Genomic DNA, 12630 nt, shown 5'->3' with positions numbered 1-12630 from the left:
ATCTCAAGTGAGTACTGTCATAACACGCCCTATAAGAACTGGGAATATAAACATACAGAAGTGATAACAAAATGAGTTATAATTACAGTTTAATACTATAATTACACCTATAAAACTGTCTATCCCACAAAGGATAAACTAACAATAAATTTTGCTTAAATTTTGTTTTATTTATAAGCTGGTTCCTCTTTCATCAGAATTTTTCCATATAAAATATATCAACTGGTGAATGGGGACATTAAAATATATATTCTCCTAATGGTAGGACATTACAGATTACTATGCAATACAATAATAAAACTTTATACTACTTGAATGTAATGTCAAACTGATTTCTTGCCAAACTAATGTCACTGATTTTCTGTTTGTGGAATATTCACCAAACAGAGACTTAAATAAGCAAAAATTATTTGATCCAGGGCTGATATGTCAACCTTCTAGCTTTTTAGGGGTAAAAAAGGACTACCTTCCAGGATTTAGGCAGAGATAACTTTGTACCTGGACCAAGTCTATAACTTTTTTTTAACAGCTAAGTATAAAAGCAAAAATAAATGCAAAATCACAATCAGTCTGAAGAAACTGCAGCAGTGGTATCTACCTTTAGCTAGATTTCTGCATGGTGCTTTAAAGTTAAATCTGAATTTGATTAAAAAAAAAAAAAAAAAAAAAAAAAAGGATAGCATATTATCTTGTTTTGCTTTATTATGTGGGAAAGTGAGAAATCCAGCAAAAATCTCACTATAAACAGTGACTTCCTAGCAAGTGTATGTAGAAGTATGCTCACGTACATACACGCATACACATAGACACTGACACACACAGAAGAAAACTATTTTACCTTTGAGAACAGAAATAATTATCTGTAACATATTGAGAATTTTTATAATGATACAGGATTCTTAAACAGCTGGAGAATTAATGAGATCCCATGCAACCAACCAGTTTTCCAGTAGAAATGGTGCCACTGTTGGTAATGGAAACTAGGTCTATGAAACAGCAAAATACTAATGGCATTCTGGGTTAATTGACATGGCAACCACATCATCAATGTTAAAGTACTTTTTTCTGACAGGATTTCTGGTTGGCTGAGTGCTTTGGTTCCCTCTTTCTGATCTGACTCTGTGTCAGTAGAATTGTTTGGCGTGATGAGTTTTTTCTTTGGTTTGTTGGGGGGTTTGTGTGTGTGTGTGGTGGTGTGTTTTTGTTTGTTTTTTTTTTTAATAAAAAATGGTATTAAAAATCTATCCTGATCTTCTTAACAGTGATAAGAGCTTTGCCAAAGCAAGACAGGAAATATGAGGTAACATCTATTATGAAGATTGCATTCATGAAAGCTGCCAGGTGAGAGCTCCACAGCTGGTATTCCAGAAATGAGGCATGGCACAAGCTAACGCCACAAATGTAGAAAACATTCATCTCCCATGTCACACTGAAAATCCAATTCAAGGGCCTTCAGAATTTAATATGGTTGGTATTTGATCACTGAGCCAAGGAAGGAATCAGTCATATTAGTCTTCCCCCTTTACACTTGCCTTCCTACTCCCCAGGGTGGGGTAGCTGCATTCTTCTCTTTTCCTATAAGCTCAATAATCTACAAATGTTCTTGGCCTAAACTCTTGCTAAATTGCTTTCAGTCAAACCTGCAATTGACATAAAAATTACAATATAAAAAGTATAGCTTCAAATCATATGACCCATGGATTAAAGCCCTGGAAATAAATTTTAGGGAATAGAACTAATACAGTTTTATGTTATCTGCTAAATATTAATATTTTTCCACACAGTTGAATAATATGATGCCCTTAATATCACTTTTTACCAGGTTGTTTCAGTCACTCACAGCCACAGTTTCCAATTTTATACATATATTGGATAATAACTTCAAAATAAGGAGAGCAACAGGCAAAATGAGATTTCCTTTAAACCAATCATGATATAAAACCAACTATTGGATACTTTCAGTCCCCAACTAAATGGGTAGATAAAATTTATTTTCGTTCAAACACAAAACCAACATTAAGACAGTCATTTAAGAGAGAAATTAGAGAAAAGGATATCTGGAATTTTCAGTATCTTCCCAGTTTTGGCCAATAGTTTTGGCATCCTTGGAAATGGTACTTTTAAAATCTTTGTTTTCTTTCTTTTATTGCTCAGAGGCGATGAAGAACATCGTGTTTGGGGGGAAAAAAAAAAAAAAAAAAGTATTCTTACTGAGACAGTCAGATTTATTCCATAATGTCACAGACCTATTTAGGGTTAACAGGAATCTGGTGAGTTATTTTATGCACATCTCAAAACTTTAATTGCATCATTTATCATTCAAAAGCTGAAGCTGGCAGGAAGGTATCAACATTAAGAGAATATGCAGTTTCCCATAGGGATTTTATTATCCAACATCATGGAACACCTGCCACACAGCGGCGACTGTCACCACAAGCATCTCTGAGCAACACAACAAGTTTGCTAAGGGCAGAGAGAAATTTCCTTGTATTAGGTGCAGATTTGTTGTAGAGAACAAGTGCTGCACTAAACTTATGAAAGCTTGCCTCAGAAGAAAAGCTATTATGAAACATAAAACTGAGGCTTTAAATCATAGTTATTAGTTTAAGTAAGCATGCTTTTAAAGGAATGTATTAATGGGAACAAGAGAAATGAAAGAAAGAAAGAAAAAGAAAGAAAGAAAGAAGAGAAAGAAAGAAAGAAAGAACGAAAGAAAGAAAGAAAGAGAAAGAAAGCAGTGATATTCCACATACGCTTTAAATAAGCTGAAGTTTTCTGACCATCAGGTAGTAATGTAATAATACTCTTGCTTTGGTAGTTTTTATAACCTCAGATTGTAGCAAGGGGAGGCAGTAAGGAATGTAGGTCATACACAATTTGTACAGAAGTTTACAGAATCTATAATATAAACTCAATCCCACAAATACAGCCTTGTTCAGATGAATGGCTTTGCTGGAGTAAGTGGGTTTACAGCTCAGAGATAAAAGATTCTTTATAGCCTTAGTGAATATGAAACTCAGCAGTAAAAACAACACAAATCATATAAAAGAAAAAGAAAAAATAAACCATGGTTATGGTAAAATTCTCTCTCTTGATTTCTGTCTTCTCCTTCTGTTTTTTATGCATATGACATACTTTTATATGTGAAAAAAATTGTTAAAGAACCACTGAGTTAATTTTTACTTTTTAACTGGTACTGATAGCAGCCATGGAGTCAATAGTTATCATCTAATGCAAAAATCACAAAGCAAGGTTTTCAAGCCAATTCTTTATTCTCTCTTCTCTTTAATAAAATTCTGTAACATTTTCCCCCTCCTCACTCAGTTGGTTTTTTCCCAGACTGAAGAGTCCTTGCCTACTTAATGATATGGTGGCATTAGGAGGCAGTACACTGGGAGCAGATGTGAAGAGCAAAACATTTAATGCCAAGAGCCTGACATCCTCACTAAATGTGTTTAGTGATCTTTTACTTTGGACCATTGCAGAACTGCTTCAGGGACTGAGAACTCAAAGCTTAGTGGAAAACTTCCAGTGTACTTTATCTGAAGGAAATCCAGCTTGTAATTTCCCAGATTACTCAGCAACTGAAAAAGTGAATGGCAAATGGAAACAATCTGAAGATTCACTAAAGCACACTTCCAATCCAAGCTATAGTGCCAATGTAGTTGACATCCTGAGTCATCCTTTCTATCAAAAGTATGTCATACTTTTTGATCATTCTTGATGTTCCTTTGAAAAGTTTTCCAGTGGTGCTACACCCTTTTTGAGATCAGACAGACCAGAACCTCCAAAATGTTCAAAGACACTGGCAAAACAGTGGAAAACAGTGGCACACTGATATTTCTGAGTCAGCTCTGTCCCTTTTCTAATAGTTTGCACCATTCAGTTTTCCTTGCTGACTAATGACTAGAGTGTGGTATTTGAAATTGTATTCAGACTTTCTGAGTAAACCCCACACTCAATGGCTAGTGTAATGAATTCTGAATTATTGTAAACCTATGCTCCTAACATCAGAGAAAAGTAATTTATAAATAGTTATATGTGGAAGAGATGTCAGACTCATTTTATCTCCATTGTTAGCTGATCTTGAAAAAAAATAACAAAACCAAATTTAACCCTACCCAATTTATTTTAATGATATTAATTTCAAGTGATCTACACCTACAGCAATTTGTAAATGAAGTCTATAACTATATGACCACAAATCCATTTTTAATACTAAAAAAGCTTCTTAGATATACATTGATATACATTCCTATAACCAATTTGAATTCTTTTCACTGAAAAAAAAAATGTAATTAAAATCTGTTGAAAGACACATGACTCTCAAATGCAGCAACAGAAACGTATCAACCTCCTTCAATATCAACTCTATCCTAAAACAGCCTCCCTGTTTAGTAACAGAAATTATTACCTCCCGGATGTTAGCATGTTTCCTTCAATATCAAATTTCTATTTTTATTCTAAGAAAGAAATCAGATTTACATTTTAACACCTGTACTGTACCACAAGTTTTGCGACTTAAAATCAGCTACACCAGTAACACCAGCTTCCAGACCCAGTGAGCAGAGTTCAGCAGTCCCAAGACCTCAGGGGACTGCAAAGCTCACCCAGTTTAGTGAAATTTGCCATAGGACTTGAAGTCTCAGGGAATATTGCTTCATTCAAGAAAACAAACATTAAGGACATTCAACCAAAACATGACTAGGAGCCCAGCTGTTTGGTTTTATAAAGTCTTAAAAAAACAAGCAATGGTTATGTGATTTTTTTCTACTCCTCATAACAACTATACCCTTAACATTTCGTAATACTATTCTGGGTTCCATTTCTGTGTCAGCCCCAGTAGCTGCAACACCACACCTAAGGATGCACTATTACTTATTTTAGCATTATAGTTCTGCATGAAAAACAAAGATGGAATGAAACTAAATCTTCTCTAAGTTAAAAGTAAAGCTAAGGAAAAAAACAAAGCAGGCCACAATCTTCATGGCAAAATGATGGAACATTGTCTAGAACCTATGCATGCCTCATCTTTCCATGTATGCATGTCTCTCATAAAAGTATCTTCTCGGCAAACAGTGGAACCTCTTTCAGTGTGGTGTCTGGTATTCCACAAATCATCCAGTAAAGGGTGTCCACTGAGCCACTTCAGTTTATGGATAGTATGGTACACAAACAGATCTGAGTCAGGAGTATGGAGAGCACTACATTTGTGAGCACTACATTTGTTCAGTGCCCACCAACTAACTGCCTTTCAAATTATCAGAAAACCATAGAGTCGGTGGTTTTAATATTCTTTAAAACTAATGTGTGAGAGCTCTGAGTAGGAGAAAAAACCCACCAAAACAAAAGCCTAACTGTCAAGGTTCTTTTTTTATTTATTTTGCTTTTCAGAGTTCTTTAACCAGCTTGCCTAGAGACTCAGAGAAATGGAAAATATGAAAAGTGTCAAAGGAAAAGAAAGTCGTTAAAGTCAAGTACTATGTTAAGTCTAGAAAGTTTGAAATCTACATAAAATAATACCCACAAGATACTTTCCATATTAAAAAATATTCTCAAGATTCCCAAGGTATCTTTTCCTTAGCTTATTTTCAACAGTGTCCATTCTTGCTGAATGGCCAAACAGTGGTTGACCTACAATATTCAGGACTTAATATAGCACTGGTAGGTGAATAAAAATCTATAGCACATGCAATACATATTTAATTTCTCTAGTACCATCTAAAGAGAGTAGGAGTCTCTACTGATTGCAGTGAGCTTTGGTATAGTTTTTGAAGATGATCACTTTACAATAGAAAAATACAAATCATGTTTCTCTGCATATTACTGATAGCATCATCTAAACTTCTAATGTAAATGGATAAAAGACCAGAGCTTCTGACTCCACTAAGTATTTGCATATGTCACAATCACTTCCAGCCCAAGTGTTCTAAAAGATATTGCTCGCCAGCTTCCATGCAGTTATTAATTATGCACCATGAATATATAGTTGTTTAGATGTTTTGTAAATACTTTTTTGTATAGTGCTTGAAAGTCTGCAGCACAGAAATGGAAACTGAAAACACTTGCAAGTTTACACTTAATAGTCCCATGGTTCTTCAAAGCATGACATTTTAAAAATTCTGAGAGTTACTTAAAAAAAAAAAAAAAAAAAAAAAGAGGTGTTTAATCCAATTATTGTTACTGAGATTACAGAATGTGCCTCTTTCCCTTCCACACGATTTAGCACACAGAAAAAAGAATTGCAGAGAATGAAAAAAATGACAGCACAGTGGTTCTGAAGATTATTTGATCAATTCACTTCCTGTGTTTGTAAAAGTCACTGAGCTCAAGACTCTCAAAAGCCTTCTGCAGAAAAAAGCTGGAATAATTTTTTTAATTATGGAGCTGGTGACAGTCAACACATTACTCAGTAAGCCGACAAATCCTTATGACAGTGTACGTCACAGATCCTTAAAACTCTTTATCATAAACGAGATGCACTTTTTTATTTTGAGAAAATTTGAATACATGTTAATTTAATTCTACTCAGGTTTTCCAGTATACAGATCTACCTTACTGAATAAAATACAGGCACCTCCAACTGCATAAAAATACCAGATTTTTGAAGTAATATGCTGTGTGGCATTTTTATTGCTGAAACTGCAGCTCCAAGGGATTAAAATATGAACACTGATTACTTTAGGTTGCTTTCCAGTGATTTTTACACATCCAAATGTGAAAATCTGCATTTAAACATACACAAAATAATTCATCAACTTTTCAAAGGAAATATTTTTTGTTTGGTTTTGTCCATATGTACACGATTGTGTAACATGCTAGCAGGACGGAACAGTTTGATACTGCTAATAATTTTGTGGTTTTACATAACTAATGAATTATTTTGTTATACCTATACATGGAGTGAATCTTTTCCTTTATCTTTTTTATGATTTCTCTTCAAAAGGATTCAACATCATCAGGCTTTCTTAAGATGAAAACTGGGAGTTAACAGTACCTCCCTTGGATGGGGTAAAAACTAATATTCCCTATTCTTCTAACAGAAGCAGAAAAATTGCATCATGGTATTTATACACTCCCAGATGAATCCTACCTTACATTTCTGCATAATACTGAGCAGTACTATGTGGATGCACCAGCCTACCGAGAGCCTGTGAAGGTAGTTCTACTGTGGCTTTATGCTTCTTTGTATATAGTCAGAATAAGTTTGCATTGCTGGTAGAACTCAAAGCATGAGGCATCCATAAGTGAAGGTGTATAATCCAGCCTCACAAAATTCAGAGACCACTTTCACCCAGAAGCTTTTTATGATAGGCTAACATTTTATCTGGTCTTCTAAAAGAATGAATAGAAGTAGGTAGTGAAGTTGTGTTCTGTTCTGCTTCCTTTCCAGATATACAATCTGATATGCCAGTAAATCTCCCAAACAAAACATACTGTTTGAGTCTGGTCTAGGCTTTTGGTTTGGTTAGCTCATCTCTTTCTTGATCTAAATTTTCTGTACTTCAGAAGTTACAATATTTGAGGAAAATGCAAAATTTTACTTGAAAATAAACCCATTTTCTTGTATGATTTTTACAGAATGGAGTACCCTCGGTGTCCAAAGGCTCTAATCAGCTTTGCTGTCTACCACTCAGTTAAATGACAGTTAAAATTAAGCTTCATTAAAGACATATAATTAAAAAATCCTTTACACACAAGTTCCCAAGAAGGTGTTTGTTATTGTGACTACATAATCCTATAGCTACATATCCCATGTCATTCCCAATTTACTTTTTATCTTATTCTTGATTAAAGCTACCATTTATCTTTTTAGATAATTTTAGAAAAATAAGTGGGTATTCACTCTGATTTTAGGGCATCTTTGATATCAAGATGTTGTTTTGAAGGTAAGAAGTGGGTTTTTTTGTTAATGTGAAAAACACTCATCTTACAGGTCATTTCTAAACTAATCCACTGCCTGAAGCTCATTCTAAAAGAAAATTGCCTTCTTAACAAAGATCTCTTCTGGTTACAAATACTTAGGTTGATATCCCTTAGTAGTACTGCTTAACAACCCAGAAGAAAAATAGTAATTTCTTAAATAGGCAAGCAGTACTATGAAATCATCCAATACAATTATACTAGATCCTTAATGGAAAGAGAGAAGGAAAGAAGGAAAAGTCCACAGTGATATGGGCCTCCATCAGCCGCCACAGACTTACAAAGCAATATGCTTACAATAATATTTTTTTCTATTTAATTCAAATTAAATAAATGCATATCACTCAGGTATCTGGATAATCTCAGTTTTTAAAGATAAAAGTATAATATTCTCTTCAGGAAAAAGTACAGGCAATAATGACTTCACTGAATCTTGCACCTGTATAAATTCCAGTCTTCTGAGCATGAAATCAGGCTTCTTGCAAAATCCTTCACCTTTTCTTTTAGAAAGTATGCTAACAATATATTTCAGTGTAAATAAAAATACATAAACAAGAAGATGCTTAGGTGAACTGAAAAGACCAAATATGTATTCCAATGTAAATGTTCTTGGTGAATTACTAGAATAATTAAATCAGTCTTTATTTTTAGTTTCTTTAATAAGGTAGTAAAATTCTTTCTAAGCTGGAGAAACAAACAGCCAATTAGTGATCAAACACTTGTTTTCATATCTAAAGCAAATATCTTTTTAATAGAATATTTTCCTACCATATTTTTATAAGTATCCCACTTTAGTCACCACATCTTGAAACAGAATATGAAATTATATTTGTGGGCAAACTGTCATATTTTTCTGGTTCATTTTCAAGATCTGCAGTATTTACATATGACCTTTCCATTTTTATTAACAGTTTATTGGATTTTTGCATTCCAGCCAGCAGAAGAGAACAGTAATTTACACAGAGATTTGACAGTTACACACACCGCTATAAACTTCGGTCCATTAACTTATTTCTCATGCAACCTTTACCTGACTCTACCCAAACACCCAAATAAGCAGTATATCTTGGTTTTTTTAATGTTAAAAAGGCCTCATCATAAGGTCCTTCTTATATAACATCGAGTGGAAGGAAAAGCTCTGCACAACCTTTTTATCACAGGTTTCTCTGGCTCTTAGTACATATTGATCTCAATTTAAATGTTATAATTCAAGATCAAGTTATTTATATTCTGTTACGGTTTGTGTCTTGCCTTAGCACAACATGGCAATATTTTTATTCTTCTTTAAAATACAGGTGGTTACACTGATTGAGCTATTATACGGATAGTTAAGGTACGACATGCAATCAAACAGATGTATATTCTTGCATGTGAACTTTTGTCAGATGTTACGCAAACAGGAAGGGCAGCAAAGAAATTCTAGTGTGGTCACTTTGCATATGCCAAGGCTTTCTGCAGGATTTTCTGACTTCATCTTCGCAACATGGAAATCTTTCAGCTATTATTTCCTATAGCTAAGTTATCTCTGGTGCAGGATGAGATCTTGTGCAAGTCACCCGTGACTTTCATTTTTCCCATTTGTATAAAGTTTCCTCACAATGTGCTTAAAAAACTTCAGGATAGCAGCTCTCACAGAAGTGCTACTTACAGAGACTGAAAGATTTTCTTAGCATTTTACAGATCCAAAATAATATGATGTTTTAAAGGGGCGTAATTCTTGATAGACTTCAGTAGGTAGGATTTTCCCCTGATTTTCTTACATCAAAATATCTCCCTTAGCAATTGTAAATCCGTATCTTATAAGTTGCATCATGAAGATCATTTTGTCAGACTCCTGGATAGCAAACCCTGGTTATATACCCAATAATTTGGGATGGTCATAATTACCAGTTTAAACTGTGATTGGCATCTCTTTTAAAAAAGAAAATCCCATTTAATTACAAAAATACCAAGACATCAAGAATACTCTATCTCCCAAGAAAAAATGTAAATCATGTTTTACTTTTACTGTAATTTGTGTTGATTCCTAACCACCATAGTCACTTCAGCTTGGTCTCCTCAGTCAAAATCAAAATACCTCTTCTCTTTGACATAGGTTTAAAATATAACTGACCTACTCTTTCCTGAGTAACCTAAACAGTAGAGTTTTTAAACAAAATAGAACAGAAAAATACTGCTGGCATTACTGGATCAGAAATCATTCATAAATAACTTTTATATACTTTCCATGTTTTGCAACCATTTTCCTGTAGAAAAAGAGAAGCCTGATTCAGTGCTGATTCTGCAGACAGTTAGCTAACAGAAGAGGTCCAGCGGAGCAGGATTCAACTCCTGGATCTGCTTTTACTTTCACTTTTTCACTTACTTTTGCTAGCCATTCATTCAGAATTAGGTTTTCATTGATAATATGAAGCCAGTGGTTTTGTCCTCTTTTTTGCCTTAATTTTTTCTTACCATTTTGTTTTAAAGGTGACATTTTACAGAACTTAATGAAGGCACTCCGATCCTGATCAAATATAAATAATTTTATGGTAATTTTTAAAAGAATCACTGTAGACATGATGCTGAGCAGACAATCATTTTCCTTGCTTCTTAGCTCTTGAATGCCAGGGAATTAATTTGTTGATAGTTTATTAGAGAAAACTGAATTTTAATACTTCTAAAAATATATTTTAGTTTAATAAAACAGCTGATTTAGAGGGTAAAAAATACATTTGTTTTTTTTAGTTTACTTTATATTCATCCACTGAAGAAACACATCCAACCACAGCTATAAGTTCATTTCTGGGGTACTGATGGGCTCTCCTGCTATATTTAATACTGCTCCATCAGTCACCATGTCATGCTGCTCACACAGTTTTCAGATCAATGAAAAATGGGTGGGATCCCTAACGTGTTAAAAATGGTCTCATTCCCGTTCTCAAAAATCATGCCGATTTTATCTTTGTTTTTCCAGTACACTTCTGCTTATTTCTGAAATTATTATTAATATGTTCTTTCCAGTGAGAACATCAGAATGAGCAGGAAAACCTGATTTATCCTCCCCTGTAAATCACCAGTTCCTGGAGCTACATCCACGTTTATGTTCACTTATGATAAAGTGTACTAGAAATCCCCCTATTAACCTTTCACTCTATTGCAGCTATTATATTGCTAGAAGAGGCAAGAGGATCAGATAAATCAGAACGTGTGTCTAATGCACTGCAGAACTACCTTTTCTGGAGAGAAGCATGATGGATTAGCTGTGGTAATGCAGTTGCTGAAAACCAGGCTAAGATGGCCCTAGTTCCTTCCTCAGCTACAGAGAAACTAATTTCTAAGAAAAATACCAGAAAAATTATTGAGCTGCTGGAGCCTGTACTGTTACCTCTCAAAAATACAACACCTGCCCCCCCATTTTAATTGTTGTATCAGATATTATTTTTACCAGCAGCATTTTGAAGCTTCGAAATAATAGATTTATTAATTTCATATCCATTTCTTGAAGGCCTTTACATACCATGATGTAAAGAGTTAGAAACTTTTGTTAGGAAACCCGCTCAGCAATGATAATCTTGAAGTTTCACTTGGGCCACTGTAAGGGGGAACAGTCTTGGAGGAGCATGAACAGTGAGGTCTGGCAGGGCATGTGGGGCTCTGACAGCTACATTTAACAAACAGGCTCTAATGGTTAGAAATCATTATTATTTGCTCAATAAAATTAATAGATATCCAGAATGAGCTACTGTCCACCATACTAAAATGCTTGGACAATCCAAATTTGGAGCTGTAAATGACAAGGCTTAATAAGACCATGCCAGAAGAAATCAGCTAAAATTACTACATAGACATACCAGCTTTTCTGTAGAACATGAAGTGTTAGGTGTTTGAACTGCTTGTACAAAAGCAAAATAACTTTAGGGAACTGTCCAAACTTTGCTAAACCATAAGCACATACTACTGCTTTGTTCTCAAAAATTACAGGAAAGATTTACCATCTCATGATATACGTCACGATAGCTGGGGAAAATAATACCATTTCACCTATAAAATCCTGTGGTCACCTTCCAACTACATTAATTTCTAATTCTTCTTAATTCATTATTCTTATTTACTCAGTTGTTCAGCTACCCAGTTTGTAGAAGTACTTCTCTACTTGCATGACTCTTCCTGCCTAAAACCTCACTGTAAATCATACCGTTGTTTTCCAAAGGAATTACTCTGCCAATGTGACAGAAAATGGCTTGTTCTCTTTCAGTCTCTGCTACCACTAAGCCTTATGGGGAGAGTCCAAAAGTTAATGCATATATGGGGCTGGGCTTTCATGGGTAGAAAACAAGGATTAAGTGAACAGAAATAACCTGAGCTACGCTCAAAGTGGCTGGGCTTTCATGGGTAGAAAGCAAGGATTAAGTGAACAAAAATAACCTGAGCTACGCTCATAGTAGCAACTTTTTTTCTCCCCTCATTACCACTTTGGCAGCATTCCTTTAAAAACTGAAGAAGCATTTCTTAGTCTTTACTATATACCTAGGGAGTTTTGCAGTAAAAAAGAGAGAGAAAAAAAAATCCCCAACTAAAATTAATTGAATGAAGGAAAAAATTATGTAGAAATGTCTAGCTTTAGACATTTTACCAAATGCAAAAAGGACTTCCATCTCTATTAAAAAAAAAAAAAACAAAAACAAAAACAAACAAAAAAAACAAAAAAAAAAAAACAAAAAACAA

General features: G+C 34.4%; 1 long non-coding RNA gene across 1 annotated transcript in view; it reads left to right on the top strand.

Annotated features, from left to right (window-relative positions):
- The window catches only part of LOC308067813, a 59748-nt gene extending 47118 nt beyond the window's left edge, over positions 1-12630 (top strand). The window contains exon 3 of the long non-coding RNA XR_013929747.1: positions 1-12630. This exon is cut by the window's left edge and continues 29478 nt beyond it. This is a non-coding gene — a long non-coding RNA (uncharacterized lncRNA).

This window comes from Falco punctatus (assembly GCF_963210335.1).
Source record: "Falco punctatus genome assembly, chromosome: 1".
In the NCBI taxonomy this organism is placed as follows: domain Eukaryota; kingdom Metazoa; phylum Chordata; class Aves; order Falconiformes; family Falconidae; genus Falco; species Falco punctatus.
This window is presented reverse-complemented; position numbering and strand designations above follow the sequence as displayed.